Below are 23,970 nucleotides of genomic sequence, written 5' to 3'. Positions count from 1 at the left end.
TCAAACCCTGCACCTTGTGTTTGTAAGGCAAACACTTTAACCATTAGGCCACCCTCCCAAAAAACTTGGAGAAGAGGGAGAAACTGATAAAAATGCATGTCTCACCTTCACATTTTTTCACATCTTAACTTCATTACAATACATTGGCAAGCAACAATGTTATGCAAGTTTTCACAGCTTTGATTTACTGACCAAGAATGCCAATACGGAAATTAAGTATATTTTCCAAAGCAGCTTTATAAACACAGGGCATATCTCGGTAATTCTATAATAATCACTACATATCATTGTCAGTTCTGTCTATCGCAATGTGGCTCTTCATGAGACTATAGTGTAGCTTGATTTTCTTTTGTACTTTTTTGAAATATTAATAAATAATGTTGGCATGTTGCATGTTTCCTGATTAGACATACATATGTCCATTATAGCAAATACAAATATACATTTTAGTTTTGTTAGAATTTGATCTTTTGCAAACTATGTAATTTTTTAATTGCATAGCTTATGCAGTATTGCCATAAAGTTACATATTTTGAATGTAATCAAAAGCAAGTATAATATCTGATAATGTAACTTTGCATCTAACACATGTAATGCCAGTCTTATTTATCTGCACTCTAGTGTTTATCTCACACTATAGCTATTATGGCTGTATTTAAATTTTCTGAGTAATTAATAAGATGAGAAAATTCAGATAACAGAACAGAACATCAGTGGACCAGGCAATGTATAAATAAAAATAATTCTAGGTGAGAAAGGATCATTGGTTGAAAGATGTAGAATAATGTGGAATGATGTTATTGCAGGTGAATACATTTTTTTTAACCCCACAGGACTGATTTTGATGGCTGCCCCATTTGCACCCAATCAGCCTATTCATTCATTAGTCTCTGGAGCTGGTGATTCTCAGGTAGATGAGACCCTTATGGCCCATTTGTTCCTGCTCAAGAATCAGTCACGAGCTCAGCCACTTACAGTTTCAGTTGAGCAGTAGAGACCAGAATGGTGGAGCACCCCTTGCCTTAGTGGCAGCTCTTCCAAGCTATAGCTGCCCTCTGAGGGCTGCCCTTGGCTAAGAGTGGAATTGCATAAGGAAGCTCAGACTTGGTAGACTTATGCTTCATGGAGTAGACACCAAATGATCCCATAACGTTTTACCCATGTGGAGAGTAGGCAGCTGGTGTTCACTTGTAATCTCCCCTTCCAGTTCCATGTGCCAAGTGCACAAACTGTTATTTGAACTTAGATCACCTGCAGCATAGCCGGTGCTTTAATCCTCTGCCAAGGACTGGTTCAACTGCACGTGAATAATTAAAAAGGATGAGGACTAGTAGTGAACCATATGGTATCCAACAAGCAAGCTCCTTATCTTCAAAGTGAGGTCCACACAGTTTTATCTCTTGTTTTGCTGGTCATTGAATGCATTATTAATATAAAAACTGCATTACACAGCTTTGTATCTAAGAACCTTCTTCTGCATTACAGTCCATCAATCATATTCTCTCAATGTTTTACATTATGTATTGATGCTAATTGCCAGTTTCTATCTTTAAGCTTATCATGCAAGAGATATCAGAGTGAGGAATCTGGTTGTGTTCTTAAATGATAAGAGTAAGGACACTATTTTTCACATCCTGCAGATATTTTCATTAGTTAGCCAATGGGACAATATTCATAATCTTGACTGGTGCCAATACTGACCTTAACCATTACTGTGCCACTGCTGGGGAACCATATATCTGGTACATATGAATCTCCATCTCTATCCTTATGGATAGAGATATGTTCTCTAACAGTTATTGAATGAGTGCTCCATCTGTGTGCGGCTGGTCATACAGTGATCCATATCTGCTCCTGAATATGGGCTATGAATAATGCAAATAGCAATCCCAAGCAGTATCTAGATAAAGAGATACAGCATTTGTATCTTGGTTTGCTAGATTTTTTAATGTATTGCTACATTTATTTGTCTTTCCAAGCAGGGCTAGCCTTAGCAATTATTGCACCCAATTTGTATAATTTTGTTAGGGTCACCCTATGCTGACCCCTCATCTACCATCTCATGCACACATACATCCTTCTACTCCCTGACTTCCTGAACTTTAAATTATTTCAAATTACTTTATATTACTGTACATTAAAAGTAAAACAATACCTTTCTTTATTATCTTATCTTTTGTCAAATTACATGTTAGAATCCAAGTAATCTGTCAGTGTTTCTTAGTCTGATAAGTACTCTGCATACACCATCATCTTTCGGAGATGCTGCTGACAGCACCAAGCGAACAGTGCTTCTCTGAGGTAACTCAGATGAAACCTGGTAGAATGTTCTGACTCATCACAGTTCCCATTTCTCACCACCCCTGACCAATGTCCTTGAATGCCTCAGAGTATGGGACAGATGAGTCATTGGAAATATGCTCAGTGTTTGTGGAGAAACTGGGGGGGGGGGGGCAGGACCAAAAGAGCATAACTTTCTAAACTCCATTATACATTGACATCTAATGTTTATCCAGTAACAATAAAAAGAATAGGAATAATAACTTCAAGGATAGTACTGGCAAAGCGCTGAATAATCATAAGACTTACTTGCTTTAGAATATTTATGAATTATGAATCTAAGAATCTCCTTAGAAGCTGTGTTGATCATACACCACTTCTCTTACAACTACTTCTGAAAGTTTATTTGTAGTAATTTGTTTGCTAAACTTGGTAAGTGGACTAATAGTTGCAGATTTTTCCAGGTACAGTCTAAGTCACGCAGGCAGCATTGATTATTACATGTAAAGAAAGTTTAGAGTATCCACCAAACAGCATGATTTACCAAGAGGGAGGAAATGATAATTCTTTAAGAAAATGTGCATGAATGTAGAGAGAACATGTAAAATCCACTCTTTTAAGATCTCTGTAATACACTCCCCCAAAACTCCTCCCCAGTCCAGTCCAACTATTTTCTCTTTTTATGTGTTTTTCTTCTCCTTCTCACCAACTTGTATGTATCACTGGAACTCTTGGCTCTGTCACTGTTTTTCTTCTGTTAACCAAAGCAAATCACTTTTTTCTCCTTCTTTGCCAATCTCCACTGAACTCACACTTCATGTTTCACTTGTCTGGGATTTTGCTATTGCAGATGCAGCAAGTATTTCTCTAGCATATGTTTGAACTGATAAAAATTCTGTCTCAAATCATGCTGATCAAAAGTCATCACAGTATCTGTTCATTTCTTTTTTCATTATTGTTTTTTATTTATTATTTATCCTTCTGTGACAATAAATTAAATGATTCACAAAACCAGATGGTTAAGCCAACCTCAGGTTTTGGACTGAAACTTTTGCTGAGCACTCAGAAGCAGCAACTGAGAACTCTGTCAGCATAAGCAGGTATCATTTTGAGCCAGGAAAGTGGTGTGATGCTGTAGTATTAATAATACTATATTATACAACGACCCCCCATTAATATTCCAAAACGTGCACGCTGATTGGTCAGCGTGCACATTGTATATCAGAGTTATAGTAATGGAAAAAGGTCCGGTCACCCGGACTTTTTCCATTAGTATAATTCTTTTTTTACACTGTCTCCCTTTAAAAAATGTAATGGAGATCTTCCTATCTCCGTTGCTTTTTTTAAAGGTGTCTCACTATGTAAAATGGGTTTAACATAGCGAAATTCTCCGTTGCTTTTTTTTAAAGCTGTCTCGCTATGTTAAACTCCTTTAACATAGCGAGACAGTGTGTAAAAAGCAATGGAGATCTTGCTTTCTCCGTTGCTTCCACCCACAGCTCTGATGTACTGCGTAAGCATATGCATGCGCAGTACATCAGAACTGCCACAGAATACCACATAGCTGCGGAATGGCAGCAAGGAGGCATTATACAATGCCATTATTTAAGAAAAGCAATTATTTTTTTTCTTAAATAATGTCATTGTTTAATAGCAATAACCCACTTCTGGGTGTGGGTAATGCTGGATCTACCCACGGTTGTCTTTGTTTGGCCACTCGGGCCTCGCCCTCATGACCAAACCACACCAACCGTGGGTAAATCCAGCATTACTCATGACCAAACCACACCAACTGTGGGTAAATCCAGCATTACTCACACCCGGGCGTGTGTTATTGCTATAGTAGCCACCAGTCAAGGGCATGATGGGAAATGCAGTCCCCACCATCAATTGTACTCAAAGCTACTGCAGAAGTAAGACTACAAGTAGGAATATGCCTTGCATTTGCTTTACTGCCTGTCCTGCAAATCTTGCAGGTTCCTTAAGGCATTATGACCCTGTCAAAGCATAGTGCTTAATCCTCCCCTGTAGTAGCGGGGTCCTATTGGGGCAAATAGGTCCAAATGGCCTAAGGATGACCTTGCTTCCAAAAGTGAATTATCATAAATCATCATAGTAAATTTGTGCCAGCCAAATTTCATGTAAGAATCCAAGTGAATAAAGGAAATGAAAATAGGACAGTTATAGATGAAGTTCCTATATGTAGATTGTGTGTCTGTTCATTTTAATATAATTAGGAAAAAAAAACATATTTCTTTATTGGAATATCATTTTCTCTTGTATAAGTTGTAGTTACAAGAATTGGGATATCAGTATCACATTAAGATTTTAACTTGTACAGTGAGATGTGACTTTTTTTTAGAAATGTGTAGAGTACTTTTGTTAAGTTGCAGCTATTCATTTATTTTATTTATCACTTGTTAGTTATATTTGTGGGTTGGTCCTTGGATTTTTTTCAGACAATCTGCAAAAAATGTAGCAGATTGCAATTAGGTGTACTATAAAGAAAAAATGGAGTCCAGGCATGTGTAAAAGATAAAATGCAACAAGATGATACAAAGGGTGAAATGCAGAAAAAAAAGCAGTAAGGAAAATATACATTGCAGTTTATACAATGTCATAGCATACTTCTGGGTGATAAGAAGCACATAACCATAGCACCTTATGGATTTGTTATAGGCAATTGTGTGTGATGATGTCCAGCAAGTGGTGCAAATGCACAAAGAAACGGATACTGCTAGTAATGTAGTCTCATGTAGAGTGTAACACAGGGAATGGCACAGCAGCATCTGAAGCATTTTCACAGGCTGTTACTTAATTTTTTATCATAAATAACGTCTAGCAGAATGAAGATTTCAAATCCACTTATTCAACAGGGGGACACTGTGGGTTGCCTATGCACCTGTGCTAAATGTTTTACAGCTTTCAATACTATAAAACAATTCATGAGCCTACACTTTTTTATATAACCAGATAAAAGTCCATGCACTATAAAGTATTATGATTCCATCTGTCAGACCATAGCTACTTGGAGTTCATGAAGTGTTGTGATTATGCTCCAAAAATGGGGAAAGGACAAGATTAAGTATCTTTTTGATATCTATCAAGATTTAACAAGATTTAGTAAGCAGCCCAAGTGTTGCTCTGATTAAGTCTTATGCTGGTGATTGACAGCTGACAGGGACATCCACCAAGAACAGCAGCAGAAGGTAAAGCTTCCAAAGTTGTTAGATACTTTGCTGTGTCAGACTTGTATACAAACACCATGGCAGACTTTACTGTGCTACAATTAATGCTGTAAGTAGTTGTTTGTTCTTCTAATGGGCACTTTGTTTCTGCTGCTTTCTGCATGGCACTATATATTTTACAGGCTTTTAAACACTTGAGAAGCTGGTAAAATACTTCAAAATGCCTGAACTTTCTCTTTCTTTTTTTTTCTGTTCTTTTTCCTGTAAATGCTAGAACATGAAGATTTATAAGTGGGCCTCATGATCATAACCCCTGTTATGTATTCTCAGTGTGAATGTCAGGAACCTTACTTCTCAAGCGTGTCTCTTGAGATACATTTCTTGGCATCCATGTTTTGACACATAATAATTTGGTTATGTTCAGAGAACTGATCATAATCCTGTATATTATGTGTTCTCAGTATGGACATCACCTGTAACTTCACTTCCATCCCACTTTTGAGGTGAATTTCTTGACATTCATTTCTTGAACAAATATGTTGGTTATGAAAAGAGCCAATATTAACCCAGGCAGAAACAAAAATAACTTTTAAGTATTTTGTGCACGATGAATAGAAAATATTCATATAGCCAAAACTCAGCAGTACAATATCAACAAACAGCCATTCCACAAGCTAGATTGCCAATATTGGGACTTCTTGTTTATTAGTCCATCAATTAGTGGATTAATGTAGCATGCTATCAAGGAACTGGTGGAGTATCCTTGAAGCAAATGCCTGATATACATCCCCCCTTGCCTCCCATTTGTGGATGAAATGACACTGAAACTATTATTATCAAAGCCACATATACCTTAGTATCAACATGAATAGGTACTCCATGCATCCCACAGGCCTTTATGTGAGAGTGACACATATTAACCACTTCCTGCTGGTGACTCTTTCCATACAGTAGTGGTTTACAATTTCAGTGTTGTGTAGTACATAAAATGTTAGGCACAGATGGATGACACTGCACCATTGAAAACAGGGTCATCCAACACTGTAAATACTAGTGCTAAGTACAGCCTGTTTCATATACAAATTCATTAGTGCTGCAGCTATGTCATTCATGTTTTTGCAATTTCCATCCTGTAACTCCAGGACTTTACTGTAGTCACTCCCTAAGTTTCAGAAAAAAAATTTGGTTCACTCATTTAAATTTCCTACAACCAGTAGTCCAGTTTATATGATTATGAAAAGTGTAGTTAAGAGATAACTTTAGGTGCAAAGAGAAAGATGCCATTATCAGATAATTTGCATGTCTCTGAATCAAATTTTTCTTCAATTTTTTCAAACAGTGTTTGGCTGTGGTGGTGTCCTTTGACAGCTTGTGCATCATATCGGCAAAGGCATCCCTCTACACTTGGACGAATCCATTCAGACATTCAACATTTAAACACACACACACACACACACACACACACACACACACACACACACACACACACACACACACACACACACACACACACACACACACACACACACACACACACACACACACACACACACACACACACACACACATGGAACCCATGCAAAATGTCAATGTTCCATAATATTGACCTGAAGAATATTAAGATGAGGAATTTGACTTCTTACATGAGCAAACGTTCAAAACATTGAGATGCAGAGTACTGAGTGCATGTAATCGCACAATCCCTGGTGAAAGGGTATAGTCCCATACCCAAGGGATTACTGATCTCAAACACATGGTTATGCAGCAGGAATAGTGTCTTTTGTGTAGAGAGATGTGGTCGATATTGAGTGTCTTGATGTTCTAAATGTTTGCTCGTGTGAATGATCAATGTTGCCTTTTCAATATTCTGCAATTTGACATTTTTGAGCATCGACATTGTGAGGGGGAACCACACAGAAATACAATCACACAGACATGTACACACATATTCAGACTCTTGTTCACCCATTAGCCATCTTATTGTGACTATCTAGGCAGAGACACATGTGCATGTACACACACACACACACACACACACACACACACACACACACACACACACACACACACACACACACACACACACACACACTCATACATACATACACACAGTCATCTGACTCCATTCATACATCTACAGACATGCACACACATTCATACACATACACATACACCCACTACCCCTATTTCTCCAGTGAACATAGCTGCATTATGGCTTCTTCCATTGACTTCAAAGACACACCACCATTTTTAGCCAAATTACATTTTTCAGATGACTACGATAATTTACTCAGCTTAGCAATTTTTAGAATCGCTCTGCAGCATAAGTTTTAGATATGGACATTTTTTGAGAACAGCACATGGATAATTAACATTAGGAGCTCCTTGGGATTCCCTCATTAGTATGTATTACAGCCTGTGAGACCAACCTCTGCACTGATAGTCCAACTCACAGAAAATCAGTGTGGTAGGGTAGTCTCTGGATTGGAAAGGGACACCATGAGGGGTTAGCTGCTCATGATAAGGCTTACTTTTATGGTAACCTTTTCTGAATCTCAGAGACTAACTCAGGAGCTAGCAGCCCTGGCCATGTATACATCTGTGAACTGCCACATTATATAGGGGTTTACCTTCATGTGAATGTGCATAGGGGCTCACTTTAATAATGCTGCTCACTACCTTCTCATCATATTACTATTAGCATACTATGCAGGTTGAGGAATTTCCCTGGCTTCCCAGCTCATGCTTAGTGTGTCTGCATTTTGTGTGTGTGTGTGTGTGTGTGTGTGTGTGTGTGTGTGTGTGTGTGTGTGTGTGGCTGTTTGTCATGCAAAATTGCATACTGTGATGGAGAAAATGTTTTTGGATGTTATATACAATGTGAGTAATCAAGGTATTGTAAAGTTATTTTCTGAAAATCATTTGTACTTCATTTTAGGCTATCAACCTTTTATTTTTAAATTAATATTTAATTGTATGCACTAGATTTAAAACATTTTTTTAAATAAATTCAAAGTATAACAATAAGCCTATGCAGTTTGCTTAAATTTATTTCAGGCATTATGTTTTTATCAAAATGTGACATTTATAATATAATTTAATATAATGCATTTTTCAAAGGGTGCATCAATTTTTAACAGCAAGACTGACCCCAATAATATAAAATAAATATCATAAGGTATCACACAAATCTTTACAAATAACAGTGGCATGCTAGTTTGGGCTGTTTCAGAAAGCATCATCATACAAGCTGACAAAATTGTGTAGTTATTTTTATATATTAATGACCATATAATACTATGGAAATGAGCATCATTATGATAATGAGCTTTACTACAAATGCAACTGATAAACAATATGGGTGAGTGATTCAGAAACAGATACAAGTTGTGCAGTCAGTCATGGTCAACAGCAAGTTTGTAAAGTGAGATTTCTTGGTGAACAGGGAATGAGACTGTATTATGATGCTGCCTGTAGCAGCAGTCATAGCTGAGAAGTAAATGTTGGAGACCAGATGGGCCAAGCCATCACCCTCCATGCCACAAGAAGATCCAACTATTCCGAAGTTACATCACTTCCACAACAGTGGCATACTTGACTGCTATCATGTGGGCAGAGATATATGGCATCTCATGTGATGCATAGAATACCAATCCCTGTGGACACTGAAGTATGTATAGTTTTGACTAGTCTTACTATTGAGACATTCCAGTAACCATCAGTGGACATAGAAGGTGTATCATAAACTTCTGCTTCAAGAATACTACACTAGTTCATTAACATGATGCTACAGCATATGGAGGAGCATATATGGTTCCCAAGGACCACAGAGGAAAGAAACAACAATATGCAGGTTTTCTGTGAAATAGTCAATATTCCTGAGGCTTTATGGGGCATTTACTGTATCTACAGCACTATCAAGGCACTCAGGATGTCATATATAATGTATCTGCATGCCAAATAGGCAGTTCTCATGACTCCCAAATCTAGGTTCCATCCAACCTGTATCAGAAATGTATGTGGGTGACTCATCACAGGGACATCTTACTGGTGATTTCAGATATGCCCTTGAGCTATGGCTCATGGCACCAATACACAGCCAGCAGAACATGGCTGAGATGCAGTACAACTCTGCAGTGTCATAGACCAAAAAACATCACTGAGTGCTTGTTTAGTGTGGTGAAGTCTGCTTCCTCTGTCTTGATTCCTCTAATGGTTTGCTACAATATGCTTCGGAGACCTGCAGCAGGATATTCACTGTCTTTGGAAGGCAACACACCATGATTGTATGAGGATGGCTAGGGTAGGAGATTGCTATCAGAGGACCAAACAAACTGAAGTCAGTGATGAAGAAAGTGCCTGTTGTAGAGCCATCATAGAAGCTGGTTAAAGGGGAAGACTATGCAAGATAAAGATGGGCACAATATGCTGCAGTACTGGCATAGAAGTAGCATCTGGTCCATATATATTGGCCAGGTTAAACACAAATATGCTTAAAACTCATGCATGCCACACTGTACTCAGGTTATACTCTACAGTGCACTGACTAGCCACACTGTGCATCAGCCATTGCCTGCTAATATAACATAGCTGTGAGACAAGTGCATAATAGTCATTATATGCAGAGATGTGGAGGGACACAGTGACAGGAATCAGCAATAGGTATAGTGCTGGAGATGGGGTTTACTAAGGATGTGGAAGGGAATGTGCATTATTGTCATGAGATTGGGGGGGAGGATAAATTCTTGCAAATGTGACTGCAGCATGTGTGTCTGCATTTATGTGTGTGTGTGTGTGTGTGTGTGTGTGTGTGTGTGTGTGTGTGTGTGTGTGTGTGTGTGTGTGTGTGTGTGTGTGTGTGTGTGTGTGTGTGTGTGTGTGTGTGTGTGTGTGTGTGTGTGTGAGAGAGAGAGACAGATGTGAGCTCTCAGGCAGGAAGGATTTAAACCATGGACATCACCACTGATGGTTGTGACACATTAGACATATAGTATTGGCACCAACTCTTGCTGTCAGGGATGAAGATTCTCCCTGAGGCTGTGTCCACCTGACCTTGACATGTATCTGACCACTGTTTAACTGACATCCTCATGGGTTGCCACATCAAGCTTTGCAAGGCAACCCACCAGTTGGAATGTGATCATCTTCCACTGTGGAGTTAGAGGAGGTATGGTCACAGCAGTGATATTACCCAGAGCTGAATCATGATCAAATTGGGCCCTAGGCAGGGTGATGGAGTACCCCCCCCCCGCATCCATACCAGTATCTAATTAATTAATTGTCTCTCCTCAATTACTAGAAAATAAAATCTTTAGACCTGTCAGTCTGCATACTTTTTTATTTTTTACTTTTGCAATAATCACAGATTGTATTTAATGTAAAAACTTTATTTCATATTTTACAGAAAAAAATCACTGACTTCCTTGTCCCTGGATGAGATACCCTTACTAATGATGTGGGCTATGTAGAAAACGTTCCATACAATTGTGGCAATATGGTGGTCGAACATCAGTTTTCTATCAACCTGGGTGCCCAAGTCCCTCACAACTGATGGCATGCTTAGAACCTTGTTATTAATGTGATAATTTGTGGGGACATCACTCTCCCAAAGGGGGTGATGATACATTTTTTTGGCATTCAGTTTGAGGCCATGTTTCTGGCTCCATTCATTTGTTTGGGAGAGACCCTCTTGGAAGATGTCCACATCACTAGATGAATTGAAGGCAGCATCCAGCTTGCAGTCATTGGCAAATCTGGTCTGCCATAGCCCACTGGTTTTGACCTGCACCTCAGAAAAGTATATCCCAAAAAGCAGAGGCCCCAAGACTGATCTCTGGGATATACCACTCATTACGGGTCTACTGCTTGAAGTGGCTTCCCCTATTTTGACTAGGTGGGTTCTATCAGTGAGACAGTTTGCTACCCATCTGGTAACATATGGATTGATGCCTAGTTGAGAGAGTTTATCTATTATACCCGAGTGGGGAATAGTATTGAAGGCTTTGGAGAGCTCAAGGTAGGTGGTTGCACCATCTTCCCCTCATCCATGGCTTTGGAGACTGTCTCAAAGAAGTTGAACAAATTTAACAGGCAAGACCTCCCCCTGACAAAGCCAGACTGTGTGGGATTGAGTGTTTGAAGATTGCCAAAGTCCTTGTTAACGAGGTCCATAATAACCCATTCCATGGCCTTGCAGATCAGGCGAGTTAGGCTGATAAGTCTGCACCTCCCCCCACAGCCCCCAACTATATATATATATATATATATATATATATATATATATATATATATATATCAACTCTGAGATTACACTACAGTGGAGAAAAAGGCAAAGTTGTTCTGTAGGGCAAGTATTTACTTGCATTAGGTAAATTCAGAGAATCACTGAAATGATTTTTGCTGAATTAGGATCGATGGTCCAGTGTTCACTTCAATGGGATTGTGACAGACTAATATAGACCCTCCCTTTCTTTGATTGCCTCCATCCATATTGCAAAACGGTGTAAAAACCCCATGACATCTGTATCACTATCTGCTACATCAAACCTTCTGATAATACAAAATAATCAATTTCAGATCCAAGTGCCCCTTCTGTAAGACAACATGTTATCACTTCCTGTATTTTTTTACATATTTCCCTTTCCTTTTACATTTTCCCCTTAAACCATAATTAGGCATTTCTATAATTATACTTTTCATGTTAACCACCACATAGTCTAATACTTGATGAAACAGATTTTCTCTTTCCTTGCTAGTTACATATGCCTATAATGCTATAATTCTGTAAACACGTTCTCTCCACCTCACATCCACAACAGTTAACTTTTCCATCCTTACCAATGTTACATCTAGTATGTTCGCTGTTTTCTTACACAACACAGCCATTCCAAAACAACTTCCACTTTCTTCATTCCATATTATATTTCCACTATACAATTTTTCTGTTTGTAGTCTTTCTTCATATCAGGAGTCTTATGTCTTCTAAGAAAGTAACATCTGCTCCACATTTAGTGCACCATTCCAGTATCCCCATCCTTCTTACAGTGTTAATAATACTGTCCACAATTACTTGAAATGCTCTAAAATTGCCATTTTTCTTTCTTTTTATGTTTAGGGGAAATATTTTTTAATTTTTTTATTATGTTGTTTCCCAATTGAATATTTTTCCTGGGTTTATGTACAAATAATAATAATAATAACAGATAATTGTTTGCTCTTGACAAGCCATCCAAAAGTGTCCCTTTTTTACACAACCTGCATTCATGCACACACCTTCTTGTTCAATGTCCTTTCTCCCCACAATGGTTACATTGTAGCTTGTCACAATCATTAATTAAATGAGGAAAGTCCCTAAAAAAATGTATATGATTTAGGATGGCCAGCATATCTTAATGTCCCTCTTATGACTACCAACAAAAATAATAGGTGGCAAGTGTTTCACCATGTTTTTTTTTCACGTCAAAACAGCCTCCGATCTCCACCTTTCATTCCATAAGTTTTTCCTCATCTCTAACATTTACAATATTATCAACAGTTTCACACAGATCTTGCTTGCATTTGATAATATTGTCTTCTTCTAGTTCATCATTTCTAAACTGCAAAGTAATATTTTTTAACATTTAATTTCTACCAGAGAACAAATAATTGTTCCATGGATAAATGTCTTCCTTTTTATTATGCAGTTCCAGAAATGTCATCATCAGTCCATCAGTTTCAAAGGTTAAGTCACAAAACATCTCTGTCCCAATATATATATATATATATATATATATATATATATATATATATATATATATATATATATATATATATATATATATATATATATAAAAGACTGAGTTTCTTGAGCTTTAAAACCCAGAACAGTTACCAATTTGTCCCATACATACCTGTCTATTACAGTGTCATGTTTTGTTCTTATTCTCACAGTTGATCTTCTCTTCTTTTTAAAAACAGTTTTAAACACAGTTTGTTGCTGTTGCCAATTTTTTGCCTGCTGTCACTGCTGCATATGTTTTTGTTCATAGGATCATAAGAGATTACTAGGCTAATGGCTTTGGGGCCCTTACAAGCCTTGCCAAGAGTATATCCCCGAAAAGAAACCTCAGTAAGCACCTGTTGCCCCTGTCAATGAAGGACACAGGTGGAACTCCTGAGAAAAATTTGTGCTTTCCCACCCACTCATCAAGGTTGTACTTGAAGAGGGTCAGCGACTCCATTATCTGCTGCCACAAAACCAGACATCTTCTTAGTTTTTGCTGCTTTCCTGTTTTACTTTCTGTTACTGATGCATACATTTTAACTTCTACATCCTCTGCTGCCATATCACCTGCTTTCATTGCCATACTACATCACAGTACATCCGAAAAAGTTATCTATAGCCTCATCCCATGAAATAGCAGACCTGCCACCTGTATCTTCCTGCTTGATTATTTTTAACAGGACATCATCTGCTGACCCTTCTGACACCAGTTCTGTTATGTGTACCACTTCAACAGACTCAGTTACTTCCTTCTCATTGCAGTCACCTAAAAACAGCTAATTTGTAACATCCACCATGCAGGAATTTTTGTTTACATTCCGGAGCTGTTTATCAAACAATGTTTTCTCCAAATTCTCACTTTCCATCACCAAGCTCTCCATACCTTTTTTTTCTCTGCATCCATGTTTCTGCTTTCCTTATGACTCTTCCTTGCTGCTATACAAATCCTCCAGCACCATCTAACAGGTCCAACGACTAAAGAAGGTTTTCTGATGCCCTTGCCAAATTTCCTCTAGTAGCATAATTACCACTTTGGCTATACTTTGAAAAGAGGCCACTAGCCTAGTGGGACTATCTTGGACAGCAAGTGATAAATAAGATAAATTAGGGGAGCATGAGGACAGGGGATGCTGTGGCATACAATCTTTCAGCAGCATATGCATATCTATGTCCAATAAAGCATGGCCATCATGTGCTCCACATAACAGTCCAGTATCTGTTAACAATTGCCTCAGTCCATCCTCAAAGTTGTCTACTATGCTGCACAAGTGATACAAATATATACAGATAGTATACACTGCAACACAGTTCTCTCTGCCAATGCTGCATGACGGTGGTCATACTGTTCCTCACACAGCTCCATAATTACAACCTAGGTGAACTATTACTACTTGTAGCTATGCCCTATGCAGAAGCACCCATTACTGCAAACCACCTACTGCATATAATCTGTGTTCCCTAACCTCAACTGCTGTACCCTCCTCCACACTGTATACAGATGTAGTATTGTACTGCTGAGCTCCATAACTCATTTCTCTGTGCCCACCAACCCCCTGCCAACAGGTAGGAGCAGAGAAGACTCCATCCAGCAATAACATTTTATTACTAGTAAGCATGCATTCTTCCCAACTTGTCAGTGTTTCATGTATCCTTACCAAAGCTGCCTTTGCCTCTCCAGTACCACCCTGATATGCAATTTGGTAATGCTTGTCTATATTCAGCATTTTTCTCCATTGCACTACTCTGCTATCCATTGATATACATCACATGATGACATTTATGTATGTCAATGATGAAATTGCTGCCATTTTCTTTAGATTACAATGTGTGACGTGGCAAGGATTTCTGAAACTGGAAGTACAGAAGGACTCTCATATTGTACAGGGAGGAGAACAGTATCATCTGTACCTACTGCATAGGGAAGACCAGAAGCAACTTCTAGGATACTGTTATGAGATACCCAAGTAAAGAGTGGTTATCTAGCACTCCTTGGCAAAGGTGGTTAATGATGTTATGAGAATTACCTTCTCTGGTTAGCAGAGCCAGTAGCAATGCACTGACTTAAGTGTCACTATGACCTTCTTAGCTAATGGGAAGAAGGGATTATGGGCAGTGACTAGAGTTCCTTAGTAAGTAGTACTGACAGGTAGTTACTTGCAGTTAAGTGGTCAGCCATATACAGGACTTGTGATTCACTGATATTTTTCTATATTTTGTGTGTGTGTATGTGTGTGTGTGTGTGTGTGTGTGTGTGTGTGTGTGTGTGTGTGTGTGTGTGTGTGTGTGTTTCCCAGCACATAGTGAAATGTAGAAGAATGAGATGATTTGCCAGGAGTGCCTGGCAAGGCTGTCCATATATATATATATATATATATATATATATATATATATATACTATGTGACAATAACAGCATTCAAAGAATAGTAAATCACACCAACAACTATTGTAGTACTTTAGCACTTTTGTTTATTTATTATCAAGACTTCTTCAGAAAGACATGTTTCATGAAACATGTCTTTTTGAAGAAGTCTTGATAATAAATAAGATGAAAGCGATAAAATACTACAAGAGTTGTTGGTGTGATTTACTATTCTTTGAATGCTGTTATTGTCACGAAGTTCATTTCTTAGTTAAAATTTCTTCTCTTCATTCATTTTTTGAGTGCCGTTAATTTTAGTTGTGTGTGTGTGTGTGTGTGTGTATATATATATATATATATATATATATATATATATATATATATATATAAATATATTTACCATTGATGTTATAGGTGGATACATGTTACCAACATTTCTTACTGTCCATTTTTGCATTGTGCTACTTAATTTATCCCCTCCATGCAGCACCAAGATACTTTAAGTTGTACATACCTTATTAACGCAGGCTGGCCTCTTCTCATCTGTCCTACCTCCAGGGATTCTGAACAGTGACATGGTAATGGTGGTAGCTGAACTGACAGTGGGCATTCTTCTGTTCTGCCATATAGTGTAGTACACATTAATGATAATTGCTCTTGCTTTTGTGTTTCTCTCAGTCACTATCCTTTTTTTATTCCATTTATTTTATGTCTTGTTTCTCTCCACTTATGTTCATATTTTAAGCAGTGCCCGTGGCAATAGATGTGATGTGGCATGGCAGCAGCCATACCACCATCCATCTGCATGGTCATCAGTTTGCTTCTGCTGACACTCCTATACCCCTGCTTTCTGCTCACAACTTCTCCTTGCTACCTTCCTCTCTATCCTTCTTGAAAATATGAGAAATGGTTGTTTGTCCCCCAAAAATATATTCTTGCTTCCCCATCACCATCTGACTCAGCCATTCTCTTTCTTCTTCTTTGTGTTCATCTTCTTTTTTTCTCAAAAATCTTTTTATTGATTAAAACATAACAACAACATCATATATTGTAATGAAAACTTTCTAGGAGTTGAATGAAGATTTACAACTTGTGAAAGTAACTTGCAACTCATTTAGAATAAGAAAAATAACAAACATCAATATGTACAATATATACAAAAGGCAACCAATAAACAAATGCAAAAATTAAGAATAAAGACATCAGTATAAAGTGACATATGAGAGTAAAGAGATTATACAATTTGTACCAAGACCCAAAAACTACAAAGCAATTAAATATTGATAATACTCAGGACTTTCATTAATACTTTATTTTTAAAGCCATTTTTTGGGGACTTATTGTCAAAGTTTTTTGGGCGTCAATGTATAAGTAAGCCATTTTTCTAAAAGTATCCCAATTAAATTTAGTTCGGTCAAGACAATTTTGGGTAATGTAAAGTTTAATAAGAGAGCAAATAAATATCAACATTTGCATATCCATTTTGGAAAGATGTATGACAGGTATATGAAGTATCGCAATTTCCCAAGACAGGGTGGATTTATGATAACCCATTTTCTGTAATCTTACTTTTAAAGAAGTCCAGAGTTTATGAGAATAATGGCAATACCAAAGAATGTGTAACAGATCAGCTCGGGGATAGGAACAACATGTGCAAGAAGGAGATTTACTATCATTAAATTTATTCATTTTGTAAGGAGTAAGATAAGCATTACTATTAATCATTAAATGTGTATAAATCAATTTCTTAAATGGGGAGTATTCCAGAGTATTTCTAATGGCCCTAAGTTTTTGATTCTCAGTTATTTGAGAATTATATTTCTCCCAGACATCAGAGAAAAGACAGCTCGAGCTCTGTATTAATTTATTTAACAAGTTATAAGAGTTAGATAACATTTTCACAGGTGATGATATTGATCTAATTATCATATCTAAATTCTTAAAATCTTGCTCAGTTGGTATTATGAGATTCCACTTAACCATAATCACCCCTCTTAATTGCCTTAAAATTATAGTATACTTACAATTTACTTTCAAAGTATTACGAAGATTTGCCATGTTCAAGTCTTTATATTTCAATAGATCCCAAACATTCAAAAACTTTATAAGAGGATAATTAGTTAGATTGAATGGTATATTTTCTAGCGTTATGTTGGGATTCAGGTGGAGTGGTTGAAGTAAAAGAAAAATTTTGTCAAGATTGATAAGTTTTAATAGCTCCTGAAATGCTTTAATCTTTTGTTTAAGGAAGTTAGAGATTTTTAAAGTGTTCAGAACATCAATAGATATGAAAGGAATGGCCTCAGGGTTTATATTTTTAGATAAAATGTATTGATGCCATAGCTTAACCCACGTCGGAAATTGAATATGTTGAATATTACTCATTTTAGAGATTGACCATAGTTTGTTTGCTGAAACAATTAAATAATAAAGATAAAGATTTGGTAACCCTAAACCCCCCCCTTTCTTTAAGGATTGATAATCTAGAGTAAAAAACCCTAACAGATTTAGGGAACAACAAAAATTTAGCTAATTCCTTATCAATTTTATCAAAGAAAGATTTTGGAATTATCTGATCTGAAGAATTAAACTGATATAGAAATTTGGGAAGAATATTCATTTTGATTATTGCAGCTTTAGATAGAAGCGATAAATTCATCTGTTCCCATCTACGCATGTCAGACATTATTGATATCCATACTTTATTCAAGTTATTTTGAAATGAAGAATGATTATTATGTTCCATATAAATACCCAAATATTTCACTCCCAAAGTAATATGAAACCGGAAGTCCGAAAATAAGTAAGATTTATGTACCAAATGATTTAAAGGAAGAATATGTGTTTTCGAAGGATTTATAAGATAATTCGAAGCAAGAGAAAAATGTTCAATAGAGTTAATTATTTTATTAAGATCTGTAATAGGAGTTTGAAAATATAGTACAAGATCATCAGCAAAAGCAGAGAAAACTAAATTAGTATTAAGAATCCTTGGAATCCTATGAAAAGTATTTTGAGATATATATAATAATAATGGTTCTAAATATAGATTAAAAAGAAAGGGAGACAAAAGACAACCTTGTCTCGTACCTCTGGTAATCTTTATAGGGGATGATGCAGAACCATTGATGTGAAGTCTCGTAAAAGTTTCTTTATATAAGGTTTTTATTGAATTTATAAAAGAGATGGGAAACTTGAAACAGGCCATGGTCTGGAATACAAAATCCCAGCACACTCTATCAAAAGCATTTGATGCATCTAGAATCAATGCATACATTGGGTTATTGTCACTTTTTGTAAGATGAATAATAGATTCCAAAGTCAGGGTGTTATCCCATACATGTCTTTGAGACATAAACCCTGTTTGGCCTGGGGAAATTATTGAAGGTAGAACCTGCTTTAATCTATTTGCAAGAATAGATGATAAAATCTTAATATCCAAATTAATTAATGAACTGGGCCGATAATTGCAAGGGTCTGTCTTATATTTATTATTTTTCAAAATTAGAATAGTTTTTGAAGTATTCCAATGAAGATCAGCTATGCCATTAATTTTTATATAATTATACACTTTGAGAAGAAAAGGAGGAATCACTAGTTTAAAGGATTTGAAAAATTCCGGTGTGAAACCATCAGGTCCAGGAGATTTACCAGGTTTAAGTCTATCTATTGAATCAGAAATCTCTTGGAGAGTAAGAGGGGCTGAGAGAAAGTTCTGCTGATTTACATTAACCATAGGGAATTTTAAAGAGCCTAAAAAGCTGTTAATATGGCTATTAACCTTAACTTTGGAAGATTTAGAATATAACTCTGTATAAATTATTGTAAATAGATTCAAAATTTCCTTGTCCGTATTATATCATTTGTTTTTATGTTGAAGGGACAATATTTTAGGTCTCATAAAATTATTTTTAATTATTCTAGCCAAGGTCCTAAAAGGTACTTGAGCCCATTCAGAGTGCGTTGCTAGTAATCTTTGCTCTAACATTGATAGATTGTTTTGATGAAGTAAAATAAGTTCTTTTTGACATTCTATAATTTGCTTTTCAAACACGGGATCAGGATTCAATCTATATTGGTTTTCAAGAGATTGAATTTTTAGTTTAAAAACTCTTTCTTTCTCATTAAATTGCTTTTTTAGATAAGCAGCTTTGCCAATAAACATTCCTCTCAGCCTCGCTTTACAAGCAGCCCACTGTATATCATAAGGAATATCTGTTGAGTCTAATTGATTTTCCATATCCAGAATTGTTTCTGAACATAATTTGCAAATATCTTTGTTTAGGAGTAAGTTGTTATTCATTGTCCAATTATTTTGTTTAGATATAATTTCAGCTTTAAAAGTTACATTTACTTTTAGTAAAATTCTAGAATGATCTGAGAAAAATCTGGGATCAATAATAAAGTCTAAGATATAATTTGAAAAAATATTAGATATGAGAAAAAAATCTAATCTTGACCATGAATTATAGCATTTTGAGTAATTAGTGTATATATCGTTTTTGTTTGGGTACTCTATAAGATGTAACGGGTCTATGAGATTATATTCTAACATTAAATCTTCGAGAGCCAGGGATGCTTGTTTATTATAGGAAATGGAGCAACTAGTGCGATGAATGTCTGGGTTAATTATAGCATTCCAATCCCCCCCCCACTATAACATAATGGTCTTTGTAAGAAGTGAGTATGTTATAAATTTGTAAAATAAAAAGGTGTTGTTGACTACAAGGTCCATATAAATTTAGTAGAAGAAGAGGTTTATCAAGGTTATGTATGGCAGCAGTCAAAAGACACCATCTTCCCTCATTATCATATTTTTCATCAATAATAATGCCTTGAAATTTTTGTTTAATAATAATAGCCACCCCCCTAGAATTTGAAGTGTCACCAGAAGCTATTATTTTTTTGATCCATTTTTTACTATTATGTTTGTCCCAATCCTCTCTGGGAATATGTGTTTCTTGTATAAAGCATATATTAGCTTGTGATTTATACATCAGATGAAATAATAAAGATCTCTTGGCTTTATTTTGGATTCCTCTTATGTTCCAGGAATCAACTATTAATAAGTTTGTCATGTATTATAATAAGGGTTTGGTAATACGCATGATGGAATTAAGTGTAATTTCTTGTAAATACATACTACAATTTAAAAGAAGATCTAATTTAGTCTTGGTAAAACAGTAACTCTCAAATATACTATACTTCAACATAATATTAACTTTAAAATTATATACTTCCTTCATCCCAACCCCAGTGCCTACCCACCCTAATACATCTATAGAAGGAAGAAAAAACAATGTCAATACACACTTAATGAATTTGGTTGCCAATAGCTTCATATTGAAAGAAGAAACATTAAGTAAAGTCCTGAAAAGGACTAAAACACTATTAACCCAACTAAACATATTTACATAACTAACAAAGCACAAGATGTCTGACATACTCAATCCCCATTCAAAAATATTCCCAAGCTCCTATAAGACAGAACATTTTACATTGAAGTACTTAACCTTATAATACAAATTTTATAAAAGAAAAAAAGAAAAAACGTATAAGTATAAAATATACGAATTGCCGTTTGAAATAGATTGTTAATATAACTATATGCAATTAAGACAATATAATGCCACTAATCATCTAAACTATTTATGTAACCTATACTATGGAGAACAAAAATATGATTTTACTGATAATAATAACGTTATCTTCAGAACTAATTGTAGGTTAACCATCAACATAAAACTACATCACTTCCAATCTTAATTATGCATCCCATTAATCACCAAAACATTTTATTATAAGTTATATATAATACCACATTAGCAGTCACTTTACATCCTAGAGTAGTTAATCATTCCTTTAAATTTTGAGTAAAATATGTATTGATATGTAACAAGCAGTTACATATTACCGGTGACAGTCATGCAAGAATGAACCCTTATATAAATTTACTATATTAACTTAAATATTATCAGCCTTAAATACAATAATATATGAAAGCCTTTAAACCCTAAACTATTAATACAGAAATGAACATCACCCCAAAATCCTCCATAGATTGTACTAACCAATCTAGCTCACTTTGTAATATAGCATTCCTATTTACAATATGAAGCATATTACTATTTATCAACACTTTTTCATTAAAAATAAACATTTTTCTGATGACAGTTTAGAATAAATTACATTACCTCTCAATTTAGAGAGAGTTCTATATATAAAAAACAATGAGCATTACCACTCCATTCGTGTGTGCGAAGTATCATTACTTCCGCATTTACGTCAATAGCTGCTGGAGCCTTGATAAGACATTCACAGTTACGCAATGCTCCTGACTACACTTTGTTTTTATCCCATATTGCGAGTGAAGAAGACCGCCACAATGAATAGCAGACACTAAACAAAAGGTACCTTTACCAGTTTCAGCCTCGGGAACACCGACAACAGTCCTGAAGTGAGGAGCCACAATCATCCTTCACTGATGCCAAGACACAGCGCAACCATGCATCAGACAACTGGAACTCTCCATGCCTCACCGAACAGATGCACGGAAGGATTTACCGTTTATTCCAAGATATTGACGTCATCGTGAAGTCTTGAAGACCCAGAGAGGGTGCGTGCACACTCCGGAGATGTGACTGAGAAGAAAATGAATATTTTGACAACTCCGTAGTGTCTCGAGACCCTGGAGATTTCTCTCCAAACTGTTTTTTGAAATTGTTATAGTTAAAGGCAATAGCACTATATAATACATTTTATGCTACTACCTCGCATAAACTGTTGCAATAAAGATTGTGGAAATAAAAATAAACTATGATGGTGACAGCGCTAAATGACCATAAAAGTGAATTGAACCTAGTAAGAAACTAGCTTAATTAATCTATTTATAAAACTAGTCACCAATCAAATAAATATTAAGAGAACAAGTTAATAAATGAAAGCATGCTGACTAAAACAAAAACAGCCATTACAGCTAATTAGGCAATGTAATTATTATGACACTGATTCAGGAAGCGTCTTGAATAGTTTAAGGAATGTGTCTTTGGCTTCTTTAGGTTCTGTGACCATATATTTTCTGTCATTATAGCTAAAAGACAGAGTGTTGGGATATCTCATACGAAACCTTATCATAGGTTCATAGGTTCATAGGTTTTCAGGTTTTCAGGTTTGCCTCTGTCCAGCAGTGACACAGAGATGATTCCTGGGTAAACCCCCCCGATCCCCCCCACAGGTCTAGATTCTCTCTTGAACAGAGTCAAGTTTGCACTGAACCTGTCTGCCAGTATGTTGGCAATGTTCTGTGGTTCAGTGATTTTTATCACATTTTTGGATTAATGAGCATATCTGGGAGGTTTCCACCAGGTTAACATAGATGAAAAAAAAAGGCCTTATGATTGTCCTTCCATCCATGGCAATTTTTCTCTCATTGGCCTTAGTTGATTTTATTGTGCTCTTGGAAAGAGTCTTGGTTTATTTGGGATTTGCTGATCCATGCAGTCCTGGAGGTGTTCAGAAAGGCATTGTAAAGGGCTTCAAGAGCTTGGGTTGTGGTTTCCTCTGGCTCAGGGGCCTTGAAGGACCACACACCAGTGAGTAGTGTGAAGTTTGCTTTAGAGAGTTTTTCACTATGGTCGGATTTCCAGTGAGATTAGTTATGATCAGATCTCACCCAATGAGGATATACTTCCGGTGTGGAGCATTTTGTCCCCCCATGTTTGACAAATGATCTGATCTATTATTTTCTCCTCTCTCAGGTGAGGACTAGCTGTTCCATTATGAACTCCAGGAACCGTTGGGCTTAAGTTAGGGGGGCTTGAGTAATGTTCCCAGTCTATTCGGTTGTAGTTGAAGTCTTATGATGGTGTTTTGAACCAGGTTTCAGTTACAGCACAGACATCGCATGTTCTCCATACTGAGAAGGGCCTCTGTGTGTGCATTTTGAGATTTTAGACTTCTGCATTGAGCAGCACCCTCAGAATTTGAGCCTTGCCTAAAAAGGCACTATGGGGGGGCAAAGGGTTAGGGTCATACCTGCCTGGGCTACATAATCAGAGCCTCTCTCTATGTCTTTTTTTGTACTTTTGTGGTTTATGTGTTGCTTGTGGGGTCTTGAGGTAGCAGTGTTTGGGTGTCTGCTTTGGAGGCCTCCTCTGTTTAGGTTTTGATTCAGTGGAGTGGTAGCATTATGTGAGGCTGGTTTTGTGGTGTGTGTAGTTGCCTTCTCCTCCTGTCTGGTCTTGCCATCTTTTAATGAGATCTGCACAATATGGTGAAAGTTTTTGTCTGTTCGTTTTTATTTGTGAAGGGAAATCCTGTGAAAATGACAGTTTATGATTATTCCAGACAAACTGTGTTTTGCTTTTAGCTACTTCTAGAA

Source organism: Protopterus annectens, chromosome 7.part0 (assembly GCF_019279795.1).
Source record: "Protopterus annectens isolate FY-2018-M chromosome 7.part0, PAN1.0, whole genome shotgun sequence".
NCBI lineage: Eukaryota > Metazoa > Chordata > Ceratodontiformes > Protopteridae > Protopterus > Protopterus annectens.
Note: the sequence above shows the minus strand (reverse complement) of the source record.